Source organism: Pistacia vera, unplaced genomic scaffold, assembly GCF_008641045.1.
Source record: "Pistacia vera cultivar Batoury unplaced genomic scaffold, PisVer_v2 Contig1177, whole genome shotgun sequence".
Classification (NCBI taxonomy): Eukaryota; Viridiplantae; Streptophyta; class Magnoliopsida; order Sapindales; family Anacardiaceae; genus Pistacia; species Pistacia vera.
In genome coordinates this window covers 101038-116656 of record NW_022195223.1, presented here as the reverse complement: position 1 = coordinate 116656, position 15619 = coordinate 101038, and the positions used below count along the sequence as shown (strand labels likewise).

Below are 15619 nucleotides of genomic sequence, written 5' to 3'. Positions count from 1 at the left end.
GAGGAAAACCAAATTTTTAACAAGAAATGAGTATGCGTAGCTAGGAGTGAGCGGGTCTGGGTACCCGCTCAAATTAAAGGAATCGAGATCGAAACCGGTTGGTTCTTTAGATTTGGAACCGAAATTGGAACATGAAACATAGGTTTCGATTCCTATACCCAGGATAATTTCAATTACCCCCCAAATTTAAAAAAAATAACAAAAAAATCCTTTAAAATTTACAAATACCCCTCCAATAGTTTACAAAAATTAAGCTTAGTCCTGATTCCTACCCGCGTACCTGGATCTTGATTTCGATTCCGATTATCGATTCTTATTTTGGTTCCTCTACTGGTGGAACTAGAATCAGAACCACATAGTACCAGTTTCGATTTTGAGAACTAGAACTAACCCTATGAGGGTCGGTTCTGGGTAGGAACAGAAATCAAAACCTTGGGTACCCGTCGGTTCTGATTTTACCCTAAAATTATGCTCACCCCTAAGCATAGCATTCTTTAACATCAAATGTGCGTTTGGTTCAGGGAATGTTGTATTATTTGGAATGTTATTTTAATGTGAAGATAGATTACTTTGAAGATTTCTGGAAATATTTATAAAAATGTGTTTGGCTAAGTTGGAATAAATTGGTGGGTATGTTATATAGATTATTGAATTGTCTTTCTATTTTAATATTATTATCATATTATTATTTTAGATTATTTTTTTAATCCCCAACATTTGTTAATTTAGCTAAACACTCCACAATAAAAGTTTAAAATTTAACTAAAACACCCCAGCCAACCAAGAGGACAGTTAACCGCCTGCCACCATTGTCAGATAGTAGGCAGAAGTCATTGGAACGGTACATGACTAACTGGATCTAGTTGGTCCTATGCTGATATAGCCGTTTCCGACAATACCTACGGCCAGAATCTAGCCGTTAACAACCGCCAAATTCTAGCCATTATTAACAGAGATCTAGCTATTGTTAACGACCAAAATCTGGTAAGGTTTATCAATTATCAATTCATTCATTTATATAAAAACTTTAAATAATAGCGTGAAATACATACCTCTTAAAAGGGCTCATTTAGTTGGGTTCTCGAACTCCATATTTCCAACTGCAGAAAAATAATATTGTTGCGTAGAAAGTAAAGAGAGTAGAGAATTACTAAGAGTTTATAAAGTTAATTTTTGAATGAGCCAGCTATTAGTTATTATTAAATTTTTGATATGTGGAACTCATCGGCTTTGAACCCAATTTTCTTTCCTCTATTTTCATAATAGTTGGGAGTACATAAGCCCAATCCCTTGGACCTGAACCGAACCCAAACCTGGACCCGGACTTTGTGGTTAATAGGATTTAGGAACCAGACCCGGTTGGTTCTAGTTCCTAAAGGCCTGGAACCGAAACTTGTACCATAGCTTCTGGTTCTAGGTCCGGGTACTCGACGTTGTTCATGCAAAATAACAATACACCCCTTTTGTTAAAAAAAAATGACAAATATACCCTGTGAAAATTAAAGACACCCCCAACTATTTGCAAAAATTACAAATACACCTCAGGTATCCATCGGTTCAACTATAGATACCCGAGCCTCGGTTTTGGTTCATGGGTCCAAAACCTAAAGTGGTGGCACCAGACCTGAACTCGTAGAATACTGATTTTCTCCAAATTTGGAACCAAACCAACCCTCACAGGATCGGTTCCAGGTCCAACACCCCGGGTAAGTAGAGATGCACATCATTAAAGATTTGCTTTCCCTAGTGTTGCTCCTTATCTAAAATAATAATATTTAATATTATACATACAAAGTTCTCTTACAAATATGTGAACATTTTACTCCTCGCCTTATTCCTTTCTCATTCGTAGTGTATTTTACAAGAGCAATGCTAGTTTTACAAAGACATATACAAAGGGGGCATACAAAGACAATCTCCACCCTTGATTTTCATGATTTCTCTCTCTCTCTTTCCGTTTTTTTCTTTGTTTTTTTCTTCTTGCTGATGTCACTTTGTAGACCTCTTTGTATGGGTCTTTGTAAGGATAACATTTTTCATTTTACAAACCAAACGCTTAAAAAGAGTGTTGAGTTTTGAGTAGATTTTTATCAGATTTCATTCAGTTGGAAATTATTGCTTCATTATTGTAATTTCCTTAATGATTCTAAGCTAGCCTACTCTGTTCCCTCAGAATTTGAAAGATTTTCTCTTTTAATCAGCCTTTTCCATTTAAATTAATATTTACCCTGAATAATTTGGTCCTTCTTGTGATCCTTATTGTTTGAGCCATAAATAAAGCCTAATTAGTAAATACGGGTATGGCAAAAAAAGGGTATGGGAATTATACGGGTATAATACGGTAAACAGTGAAAAATACATTTATAAAAATTCAGTCATAAAATTCGAATACGGGAAAAATACGGTACGGGTATATACGAGTTTAATACGGTGCATTGTCAATAATACGTTTTGAAAAATAAGGCAATATCAATCTTAGTTTTAATACTTTTATGGACTACCTGGTTAAAGTCAACATAACATTTCAAATGCAAACTATTCAATTAACTAATAACACAAATACACAATATATAACTGATATTCAAATTATAATCTCCAGACTTAAACACAATATTTAGCCAAGATTCAACTATAGTGTCAAAAACACATAAGTCATAACAGAATTGGGTTATGAGATGTGATAATTTTAACGCTACTGATGAGTGATGAGCCCTCTTCTGCTTTTCAGGCCTTGGGATAAGAGGGTTAAAATTAATCTAGTGCTATAATCAAACTATTTTGAAGTATATTTATTTATCGATTATAATTGGATTATATAGTATATTTATTTATTTGAATATAAGAAATAATTTTTATTTTACAATTAAATAATAGAGTCACATATTTTAATAGGCTGAATGACATTTTCTCAACCCAAAGTTTGGCGAATCTACATTTTCCCACCCATTATTAAAATTCTTACGTTAGTTTTAATGGTTAAAAGACATTCTTGTCAGTCTAGTCTGCACAAATTTTATTATAAAGTTAATATTACTTACAGCCCTAAAATACAAATAGATGGTAATTACCTTCATTAACTTGGAAATTAGTCACTTAAACTCTTATCTTCAATTTCTATGGAAAATTATATTTTTATTAAAAATCAAGTTATTAAATAAAAGAAAAGTTAAGTTTTATAAAAATAAAATAAAATAAAATTTATAAATTAATAAATAACCATTTTTAATAATTAAGAAAAAAAATCAAATTTAAAAAAAAATATAAAAAAAAAAAATTGCCCCAGCCCCTTTTATCATTCTCCCACACCCCACCGCCACAAAATCCTCCACCCCCAATATTCTTTCATAATTCACACCTGCTACGCACCTTCCCTCATCCCCAAACTCTAACAACCCTAGCGCCCCACTTTCATCATCTTTCGAAACCACTATGAACTCTAGCAGGGCCACCTCCTCTAATTTTTTTTCTTCTTTCTCTTCATTCTTGTTTTCCCTCTCTCACTATTAGTTTAATGTTTTCATGGATTTGTTCATTTTCAAGGTGAATTTGATGGTTTGTTCATTTTCAAAGTGAATTTGATGGTTGTTTGGGGTGCACTGCTGACTGCCGAAGAACTGAAGAAGAAGGACTGAACCAGATCTGTTTTAATTTTTTGTATAAACCCACCAAGACGATGTCGTTTTGGGGGTGTGAGATTTTTTTTTTTTTCAAAAATTTGCGAATAATTCGCGAATTATACGCGAATTATACGGGAAACCTTATTATACACGAATTATACGGCATATTTTACAAAATTCGTATACACGCGTTTTATACGCGAATTATACGGCGGTCCGTACAATTCGCATATAATACACGTTTTTACTAACTAGGAAATAAAGTAGCCAAGCTGCTAGACTAATGTCGCCTATGAATTCCATAATCCAATACTTGAGAAGCGAACCCGACCTGTGTATCCCACCTACATACCCAGAAATAAATATTCTATGCATATTTTTCATATAATCCTTGTATTAGAAGTTGATAAAAGTTCGCAAAACTTGTCTTCTAAAAAAGTTATTTTAGGAGTTTCGGTGATCTGAAGGGGTGGAAAAAAAAAATCGAAAACCGGACCGAACCGAAAAATCGGACCAAAACTAGTCTAAAAATTCGATTTTTTTTCAGTTTCGGTTTGCCACATTTTGTAAACCGAATATTTGGTTCAGTTTCGATTTTTTGAAATAACAAAAACGGTTAACTGAACCGAATTTTTAATCCAGTTTAATGAATAAAAAAATAATTTTATATTTTTCAATTTTTAAAATATTTATCCCTAGGTCTTCACTAATGTAATTTTAAATTATTAATACTTGGTGTATATTAAAATTATATGAATTCAAATTATTCAATTACAATAAATATAACTTTAATTCAAGTTAAAAAAACCTGGAAAAAAAAAGGGTCAAAGTGGAGGGTTTGTCGAATTGGGCCGGACAAATGTAGCCCATTATAATTAACCGGTTTAAAACCAGTTAATCGAACCGAATTTTCGGTTCGGTTTTAAACTGGTTTATAACCAAAACCAGACCGGTTTCGGTTCAATTTTTTTTTTAAACCAAAAACCAGTTCGGTTCAATATACTGGTGAACTGGTTTTTTTCACCCCTAATGATCTGGACGTTTGTGGTTGAGATGAACTGTATAAGGGCATCTCCAACCCACGCCAAACGCCACGCCATTTTGGCGTTTGGCGCAGCACTGTAGCACCAATAATTTTTTTTTCCTTTTTTTTGTTAAGTTAATTTGAGTATTAAATTTTACACCAAAAATCATACCAAATTTGATTATTTGTATTTAATTTAATTTGATTATTATTTATAATAATAAATTCATAATAATGATATAATTAAAAAAATGATGAAAAAATAAAAATAGAACTTTATTCAATGCAAATGTTAAACTACAATAACTCAAAATAAAAATTAATTCGGAAAATTAAATTACTATCAATATGGAATTTTATCTTTGTGTTGTTTTTTTTTTTTTTTTGTATCATTTTATATTAGATGTAATGTTTTTCTATATTAAATGTAATGTTTATTTGATTAAATAAGTGCTTAATTTTATTAAATTAGTATAATTTTCAAAATAATTATTATTTAATAAAAATATCATTTCCAATATTTAATTAATATATACAAAAATAATGAGTGAAATAGATTAATTGTGGATTCTTACAATAAAAGAAAAAAAGAATATTCTAAAAAAAATTTAAAGAATATTCTTTTGGTGTAATATTTGATGCTATGGGTTGGAGATGGAATAGTATTTTGCACCAATTTAGTGCAATTTTGCATCAAATTGGTGCAATAGGTTGGAGATGGTCTAATCCATTATGACCAAATACAACAGATTTTGGTTTCTTCGGGTTTTTTATCATGATGGAATAGAGTAATTTCTTGATTAACAATTCTAAACTGATTGGTACAGGGCACGAAAGTAATGATGATTCTGCATTTTTTACCACTAAACCTTTTCCAATTCTGCAATTGTATTACTACAGTTTCAATTCTAGATTTAACTCTAACGTTCTTTGGAAAGCAATTACCAAAACTTTATACGATGCTTGATAATTCCATATGACAGATATCTGATGATATCCACCCACTTACGGAGCTACAGGATCATTAAGAGACCAAAAAAGAAAAAGTAGCATAGCGAGTTGCAACTTATATGTAACTAGCAAAGATCAATTTAGAGATTCATTTTTTCAAGCTCGTTACGAGCCTTAGTTTTCTTAGAGCTGAAAAATTTTAAAATCCGTTTGATTGATCATTCACTTACTTGTGGCTGAGTTTCAATTGTAAGCATGGTCAAATAACTTCAAAGCTTCAATATGAGACACAAGATAGTACATTAAGAACAACAGCACTAGTGAAAAAAACAAAGTAGCACCACAAATCTTATATATTAGAACCTTAGTTTCATACCGTGCAACATTACAAGATGCCGAATTATAGACAAACATTAAGGATCATTTATTTATCACAACCTGAAACTATTATTGCTGGGGAAGCATTAATACGTTTAGGAGAGCTCTGACTTGTTCAAACTAACCGAACCAAGCAATTTAACTTCTGCTTCAATGATGCAACTGTCATCCAACAAAAACCCTGTTTTGGATCTTTCAATGTAACTAACGACATAAATTCTGGAAAACCCCATCCTCGACTGTTGGACAAAACATATGGTCTTCAACTGGAATCAAGGAAGAAGCACAGGTTCATAAGATCTAATTTCATGAGAAAAACCTTCTATATAAAAAAAAAGTAAAATCATTGAGGGTTCCCATTGAACTAACCTTTTTTTTCAAGTTAGGGCCAGTCTTTGATTTTTGCAACGTAGAGTGAAACTACAAATAATTTAGCATTAAAAGACCGATCATACGACAAATAAATGGAAATATTTTTTCCTGCCCTCACTATGTCCATTGGGGAGAGAATAACATACCTGACAGACATAATCAGCGTAAGCTATTGGCAAATATATAGCGAAGAAAAGAATATATATTCAATCAATGCCAAAATCAATCACGCAAATACAAACCATTGTATGGTCCGAATGACTCAGAAAAGTATTTTTATTAGTCAATGTCGTAAAATTTTAACTATCCAGGTATGATAATGGGTCAGGATCTTCCATCTTTGATAAAAACTCCCCCTTAAAAGTATTTTGACAACAAAAACCTCTGCACCAAAGACACAAGTGGCTTTGATAAGGTATCCGTTTGCGGATTACAAAAGGTTTCCAGGTCCAAGAATTTGGAAAAGCCCCATTCTGTTCATTGAATGGAAACGCCTATTCTCCCATCTACATCAGAAGAAAAAGAAAAAGGAAATAAAATACATATACCAAAGAGCTAGAAAAGATAATGTTGCTGAATTTAGTACAGAAATAAGCTACCTTGCATTGTAACATACTTGTCTGAGTGATCAAATACAAAAAAATTAAATCACATTGATTTCCACCCAATTGAGAGAGAACTCATTTCTGCCAATTCTAAGTAAACAGATATATGACCTTCCTCGTGATTCTTCTTGCCCCATTTGGATAGAGACACAATTTCCTGTAATTGCAGATGAAATTCAAAATGTTAAAAAAGAGATCTAAATATGTATTATCAATATACACTTATTGATATTACTCTTGTTGAATCAAATAATAAGCCCCTATTTGGCTTAATTCTTCAAAAAGTTATATACAATTAAACAAGGTATATATTAGGTCATTAAATAAAATACCATGGAAGCCCCCGCATCAAAATTGTCGAGATGAACTGTTATATTGCTAAAAGATGAGAAAGAGTGATTTTAACAAGTAAAGACTAGGCGGAGCGTCCCTTAACACTGGAAGAAGATAAAGATTTGTTAGATAAGAAACATTGTGTGGTTAATCATTTTAAAACTAAATGAACTTATTTACTATTATATTTGAAATCAAGAATGGAAGATATATGTACCTCTTAAGATGACTCCTTTTTTGAGTTCTTAACTCCATATATATTTCCAATTGCAGAAAGAATATTAATAATTAATTGGATTCTGCCATTGTTTCTCTTCCTACTTAGGTATGGGTGACTTTTATAATTAATTGTTGGATGTTGTTGCCTTACAAATTCAATCACCAAATATAAGAAAAGAATAAAGTAATTTCTTGATATTACATCCACAATTCTTACTTCATGTACATATACCGCCTTTCCTTATAACTAGTGAGTTCCTTATTCTTTTATTAAGGTTATATTAGTAATAGCATATCAAATTAATTTAACCTTTGAAATCTTACTTTTAGGTCCACTACAGGAAATCTAATAATGTCCATACATATTGAGTATGAGTATCGATTATGGTTTGGATGATTGGTCATCATTCAATGATTAGATAAAATATGTCTAACCAACTAAAATATGAAAGAAAGAAGACAATAATGTATCCAAGAGTTTCAAATAGTGACTTTAATCTAGAATTACAGGTGCAGAATGGTTGTTTGAAGAATTGTATTTTCAATTCATTGATTTTCACTAAGGAGTTACAATTTTATATAGGGAGAATACAATTTACTGAATTCTTAATTATGTCAGTTACAGATTAGTAGATTACACAATATAATGCCTGACAAAATTAGGAGATTACAGAATATCTAGAATATTCTAAAAATCATAAGCTTGACATAATTGGAGGATTACAGAATAATTAGAAGATTTACAGAATATTTAGAAATATGAACATTCACTCAAGTTGGTGTCTAGAGCCACACAGTGGCTACAAATGATAAGGACTATTCGAAATCTTCCTTCTTTTCACAACAACAACAACAACAATAGAATTTATCTTTGAATTCTTCTTCCTTTGATCGCGACTGTGATCCACAGTTTGGATATCTGACTAATTCAAAACATTGGCTCTTGGTGTATGAAGATTTGTTGTAGTGAGTGCATTTCTTGTCAATGTTGTTGGGTTAGTGGATTTTGTCTATGCATGTTGGCTTTAGTCTAAGCTACCATTGCTGAAGTTTCAGCGTTCCCTTCTTCTCCCTTCAAGGTAATATGAGTACCGCCTCTTGTCAAACCTTCGAGGAACTTTTCTCCGGATTTGGAACCAAGGTTTTATGTAGAATTTCTCCACGGATTTGTTCGAAATCTCTATCTAATCTTGGAAGAAATATGTGTACTCGTAATGCTCTACAAATTTGATATGCTATTGTCATTGGGATCTTCATGACCACTTTATTGTGGTGGTTTAATTCTTGAAATATTTCTGTCAACTCTCTAAATACACAAGAATGTGCCTTCCTTTTTGTTTGGCAGTGAAGGCTCTCTGATGCAACGAGAGACAAGTAACTGATCACTTCCATCACAGAAGACTTGGAAAGAGCATCCAGATTTCGTGAGCAGGAGATAAGCATAGGCAATGCTTCATAATTTCAGGAGACATGGACATTAGCAACCACCGCTTGACTTTTGGTTTTTAACATACCATTTTATTACCCCTTGTCTGACTCTTTTGGTGGTTGTTTCTTTCCACGAATATAGGAAAGTTTTTCCCTCTTAGCAATGTGCATTTATGAGTGAGACCACACATCATAGTTCGATTCAGAAGGTAATTCTTACATGAAAGGCCCATCAGATTGAATAATAATAGGTTTTGACCTTGATGGTTCTGCCATTTTTTTTTATATTTTAAGTAAAGAGAAAAAAAAAAAAAAAAAAAAAGGAAAGATGAGAGACGAGGCACCCAAACTTTGAAAAAGTTCACCACCGTCTCCTCTCGGTAGCAGCCGGTTGGAGTAGTTAGCTTTGACAGATTAGCGTCAGATCGTTGAAAGATGACAACAACATTGAAGACTTCGACTATTGGTTTTCTTGGCATCAATGACAATTAGTTTTTTTCGACGTTGGTGACGGTTTTCGGCATTGGTTACGGGTCTTTGTCAATTTGATCCTCTTGGAGATGATTGTAGTATATCGGCAATCTGATCTTCTCAGTGACGATTGAACTTCGACAATCAGTTGTCAGGGACGATCAGGTTTTGGTGTTAGCTTCGGGACTTTGACAATCTGATACATTCGATGACAACTAGACTCCTCTTGACTTTAGGGACAACACACCAGAATAACGACTGATTTCCAATTTGTGGTGCTGTTGCCTTGGCTGGAGTTGATGGCTGGTGATTTGTGTTTGATTGATATTTGGCTGGTGTTGTTTGTGCGGCTGAAGTTAATGGTTGGTGATTTTGGTTTGATTAGTATTTGGCTGGTACTTAGGCTGATTGGTTGTGGTTGTTTTCTCCTCTCAGATTGACGAGGACTGGAATGATAGTTACTCGTCGGTGTATTTCTCGGCGATTGCTCTATAATGAGTAATTATCTAGATCAGAAAACATGGCTCTTATACCATGTTTGTTTTGAAGAATTGTATTTTCAATTCATTGATTTTCATCAAAGAGTTACAATCTTTAGATAGGAAGAATACAATTTATTGAATCTCCTAACAAGATAAGGAGATTACAAAATATCTAGAATATTCTGAAAATCGTAAACTTGACATAATTGAAAGATTAAAGAATAATTAGAAGATTTACAAAACATTTAGAAAATCTCTTACACAAAATTTTAACATCAAGGGTGCGTTTGTTTCCAAATTTTTCATTGATCCTATTCCTATTCTATCCAAAATACATATTTATTTCCATATTATGAAAATACTATTCTATGTTATTTAATTATTTTTAAACCCTCTAAGTTTGTTAATTTAACTAAACACCTAAAAAAAAGTTTAGAAATTGATATAAACACCCCCACCAACCCACATTTGCCAGATTTCGACCACCACCGTCGGAAGATAGTCAGAATCAGGTATAATGGCGCACTATCTGCTAGATCTGGTCGATAGTGCGTCGATCCATCCTTTTTTGGCTAGATATATGGCCAAGTATCTGGTCGCTGACAGCCACATTTTTTGCCGTAGCTAGTCGTCAACGACGACCAAGATATGGTCGTCATTGACCATCAACGACGGCCATATCTTTGACCATTATTGGTGACTAAACACGACCAGATCTGATAGTCAATGGCTAGATCTGGTCTTTTCCGACCAAATCCATAGTAGATCTGGTTGGAAAAGGCCATATTGGCACACAACCGGCTAGTTCCAGCCGGTCATGCATCGATGCGACAATTTCGACGACCCTCCGACAGTGATGGCTGGCTGCCAATATTTAATGGGTGGTAAGAGTGTTTTTGTTAACTTTCAATATTTTATTGTAAAGGTGTTTAGTAAATTAACAAATCTAAAGAGTGTTTTTGATACCTTTTAAATTCTACATCATAATAACCACCCAATTTTACTTTTTTTCAAAATATTATTCTAAAAAGTATAAGAATAATGAACCAAACACACCCCAAATTTGTATAGATATTATTTGATGACAACCATACATAAATTGTCGACCCTTAAAGAAGTAATTTCAACATGTTTCATCATAATCAAGAGACTGTTAATTTATCAAACCAGGCAAAGTAACTTCTGCTTCAACGACGCAAGTGTCATTAACCAAGTACCTCAGTTTCGGGTCCTTCAACTTAGCCAACGACATGAACTTTTCTGTACCCAGTGCCTTCTTTGTACAGGGAGCCACGATGTTATTTGAAGATAAATAATAAAAAAGCTCCATCAAACTCAAAAGAAGCCAAGAAATTTACATGACAAAATCTTTGTGCGCACATTATAGACGTACTTTGAAATAAAAAGTCTTCTCATTTCATTTGATCTTGTCTCGCAGAATGAAATTCACAAACAATTTAGTATTGTCAGGAATACTTGACCCAAGAATAAATACATAAAGTGAAATATAGCTGCCCTGGCTTCTCTAGTTCCTCTAGGGTTGAGACCAACTTTCCTGCAAAACATTAACAAGCAACTTCATCAGTAATTTGAGTAGCAATGAGAAGTAAATTAAATCACAAGTGTCAAAGGGATTTTTTATGTACCATTTTTGGTCTCCAAATGGCCCGGAGTAATGATAATTATCAGCTAAAGTTGAAAAATTATAAACTTCCAAGTATGGAAATATGTAGCAGGCGCCTTCACCATGCATAAGCGCTCCCCTTTGGAAGTGCTTTTGACAACAAAAACCTTCCCACCAAATACACAAGTGTCATCAATAAGGTGTCCCTTTAACGGGTTCTGAAACATTTCCAAGTCTATAAATTTAGTGATTCCCCATTCAGTCTTCATTGCATGGTAACGTCTTTGGACAAACATGTAAGGTTGCTATAATGATACATTGTCAAGGAAAAATATAACACACAACAGATGCATACAAAATTATACAATGATATATCATTGTAGCTTGTATATATCACGTGCACTAATGTAATATACTCTCATTAGATGATTACTAGTGCACTTCACAGAAGACTATTCCCTATTGTCGTCTTACATGGCAATCAAAACCACCATTCGGTATAATGACAAATCACCTTCATTCTAGGGTCATACTGACAGATTCTTTCTTTCTCTTTTCCTTTCTGAAAATAATAATAACAAATTGGAAGTTCCTAGCCAAGTCTTCTCATATTGCATTGCACCACAAAATCGTTTTAACTCTTTATAGTAAAATTACCAGTAAAAGTTAAAATCTCCACATATAATATGTGGGAATCTCAAAGCCATCATCATTTTGTTCCACTATGTTACCAAAAATTTTAAGCTATATATCTATCAACTTAACTGTCCAAAAACAAATAAACAACTTTAGCATAGAAAACATATGTAAATCAATCTAACTTCTACAATTCGATCTAATTATCTCGATCTATCGTTTTCTCTTCTTTCATTAAGAAGAGAAGCCCTGGAATTTGAGTACTTTGAGTTTAGTTTGGTGAACATGGTACTTGGGTGAAATAGCCACGAATATTATAATAACACTCAGCAAGGCTAACCCCAGTCCTAAACTATTAATAACCATGGATTTTGGACACCATTTAGATACACTTCTCCTACTTTATAAAAATGTCAATTTCTCTACAAGACCTGTTTCTGCCGTCGCCACAGCCAATCCATATTTGTAGAGAGCAGGGAAAATCTGCCATGGCAATACACTAATTCTTGGTGCACACACCTCCCCTCGATGCCAAAAGCTCAAGAAGCCCACTATCCACTACAATTTCAATCAGAGTAACTGCAACATTGTTATACTATTCTCTCCAGTGTTATGTAATACCAAAACTAATCTTAATATCTGTAAAGTTTATACACCATCCCAACAAAATTTGTTGTACAATAAAACTTTGTTTGCTTCTCCTGGATTTCTTCTCTTTCGGTAAGTTATTTGCAATTGTCATCTTTCAACAAACAAATTTCACAAATCTTAGACTTCAATTATTCAGTACACTCCAACAATATATGTGCACACCAACCACATAACTAGCTTCCAATTATCCAGTAACTTTAAAGATCAAATTCAATTTATATGTGATTTTAACACTCCTAACCTGTGATATTTGCAAGACTTGGAACTGAATTTGATGAGTCTATGGACTGGAAATCAGGCCTTTCTAGCTCAAGTTAATATAATTCCGAAATTTAAAACCACAGAAGGTGAAAATTTGAGAGATTCAGTTCTCTATAGCTATAAAAACGGTAGATCTCTTCTTTATAGTCACCAATTGAACAATAAATAAATGAAATAGAACAATTAAGATTGAAACTAACAGAAGTCACAGAGAAAGATGATATCCAGATATAATAAAGCTTCAAAATTAAGCTTCAACGAAAGAAATAATAGTAAGAATGAATTATTCACTTACAGCTTAATCAGGTTCTCCAGGGAATGTAATCTTCTGTCCATTTTGCATAACCTTCTCAACTGCTTATTCCAACCCCACCTTCTCTTGAACAACCTTCTCATCCTTACGCATGCGAAAAAGAAGCATAAAACCTTCTAAACAGCTATTCAGTTGATGATTCCTTTGCCACTGTACACACCCTAATCCCAAAGCAACTCTGAGATCTATCTGCAAAAATTGACATCAAATGAGATCCATTAATCGCCAGTCACAACAATTAAACATACACAATAACCCAATAAACAAATTGAATAGAGTGAGAGAATACCAATTAATTGTCAGCCCTGCCGTCTGTATGAATGAGTGAACTATCACTGGTCCAACAAATCAGAACCCCCGCTTCAGTAAATCCTTGCTGATGGCTTCTGCTTTTGGAGTCCTTAAGGGAACATTTCTTGGGTATCTGTATTTGTTAATCACTGGTTTGTAATTTACATAACCCCACATAAAGCTATTGAAGGACCCGAATTCGTTCACAATCTGCATTTAGACAATGAGGCTAAGTGAGCAACTAATAAGCACTGCAATTCAAAGAGATTGCAGAAAAAGTATATATACACTAAGGAATTGAATATTCAAACTTACTTTCATTATGCATTTGGCATTGACTAGTATGCACCTCACTCTGCTCTCTGCCAACATTATTGCTTTGTCTGATGATATCTCTAAGATCTCTTTCTCCCCCATTTTGGCAACAACCTTAGGATCGAATCCCGCGAAAGCTTCTCTATGTTATCGACCAAATGTTTAGATTTATGATGAAGGTATCTTAAATATGTAAATTTTAGTTTCATTTGAGTAGTGCAAAGGAAGTAGTACCTGAATAATTCTTTTCTTTTCAAGATTTAAGTCCAGTTGTAATCCATCAACATACCACACAATGCAAGTAGCTCGAACAGTTGACTGCTTGATGATAATTTACCATTTAAAAGTTGGCACTGATTTTTCATAATTTATATATTCACTGGATTAAATATTACAACTGACTTACTTGTCATCATAAACTGGAACTCCCCAGGATTCATCATGAAATGCAACATAAACTTTATCTCTATCAAACATTAAGTCAATCTCATACAGTTTTTTATTAAAATAAAAAAATATATCTTTGTTAGTATATATTAATGTCCTCAATTAAGAAGCAATGTACATCTGAAATGTGTCAAGTAGGTGAAGATGTTGATGTTTAATCTGGTTAATTAATGACAGTTTCAAGAATATCCGGATTTAGACTATAAACACAGTTTAACATGCAGTATAGTTGTAACAGGAAGGTTTTACTGTAAATTTTTTTATCAACGTTTAGTAATAAAATATACATTTTTTATCATTATCAACTACATTAATAAGTCATGATTGAGATAGAGTAGGGAAACTAACATGCGAAAAAAAAGCATAAAACCTTCTAAACAGCTATTCAGTTGATGATTGCTTCGCCATTGTACACACCCTGATCCCAAAGCAACTCTGAGATCTATCTGCAAAAATTGACGTCAAATGAGATCCATTAATCACCAGTAAAAGCAATTAAACATACACAATAACCCAATAAACAAATTGAATAGAGTGAGAAAATACCTAAGAGCTGGATTCCTGCTTAGCCTCATAATGCACCAAAGAAGTGGATTTCCCAAAGTCCTCAAGCTTTTCATCAGCCCCACCGCCATTCTAATTCAAAACCCAAAACGGAAATTAGAAAAAAGAAATATCATGAAAAAAAAAAAAAGAGAAATAAATATGAACTTACCATAATTAAACATTGAAAAAGAATAAATATGAAGATACTTGAAGGAAGAGCATTGAGTAAGTTAGCACCAGCAGGGCAGCCAAAGAACAAAATCCACTCAACCTCTCAAACTCGTCACAAACGATAAAAGTGCCGCTGACTTTGTCAATGGTGGTGTGGACGGCAGCTTCGAGATCGAATGCGGAGGAATCAGATTCTTGAGAAGAGGCGTAAGAGTTCCAATCAGCCAGCAGAGACGAAGGCTTTTGTCGGTGGTCGTTTGAGTTGGCGGTGTCGGACCTCCGATGAACCATGCTTGTGCCATCTTCTCCATTTCTAGCAAGCGTTGTGATTGTGAGATTGAGTGTCAGAGATGGATCTGATTGCTCTTCGTCGTCGTCATCTTCATCGGAGATCTGAGCGAATTTCTTCTTTTTCATATTTTCATTCTTAGTTATTGTTTATTGTTTATTATTAAAAATTCATAAATTTTTCATAATTAATATA

The 15619-nt window shown here is 33.4% G+C and overlaps 1 pseudogene; it reads right to left on the bottom strand.

Moving 5' to 3' along the window:
• Positions 1 to 13489: 13489 nt before the first annotated feature.
• LOC116108429 lies at positions 13490 to 14754 on the bottom strand (annotated as a pseudogene).
• Positions 14755 to 15619: the final 865 nt, after the last annotated feature.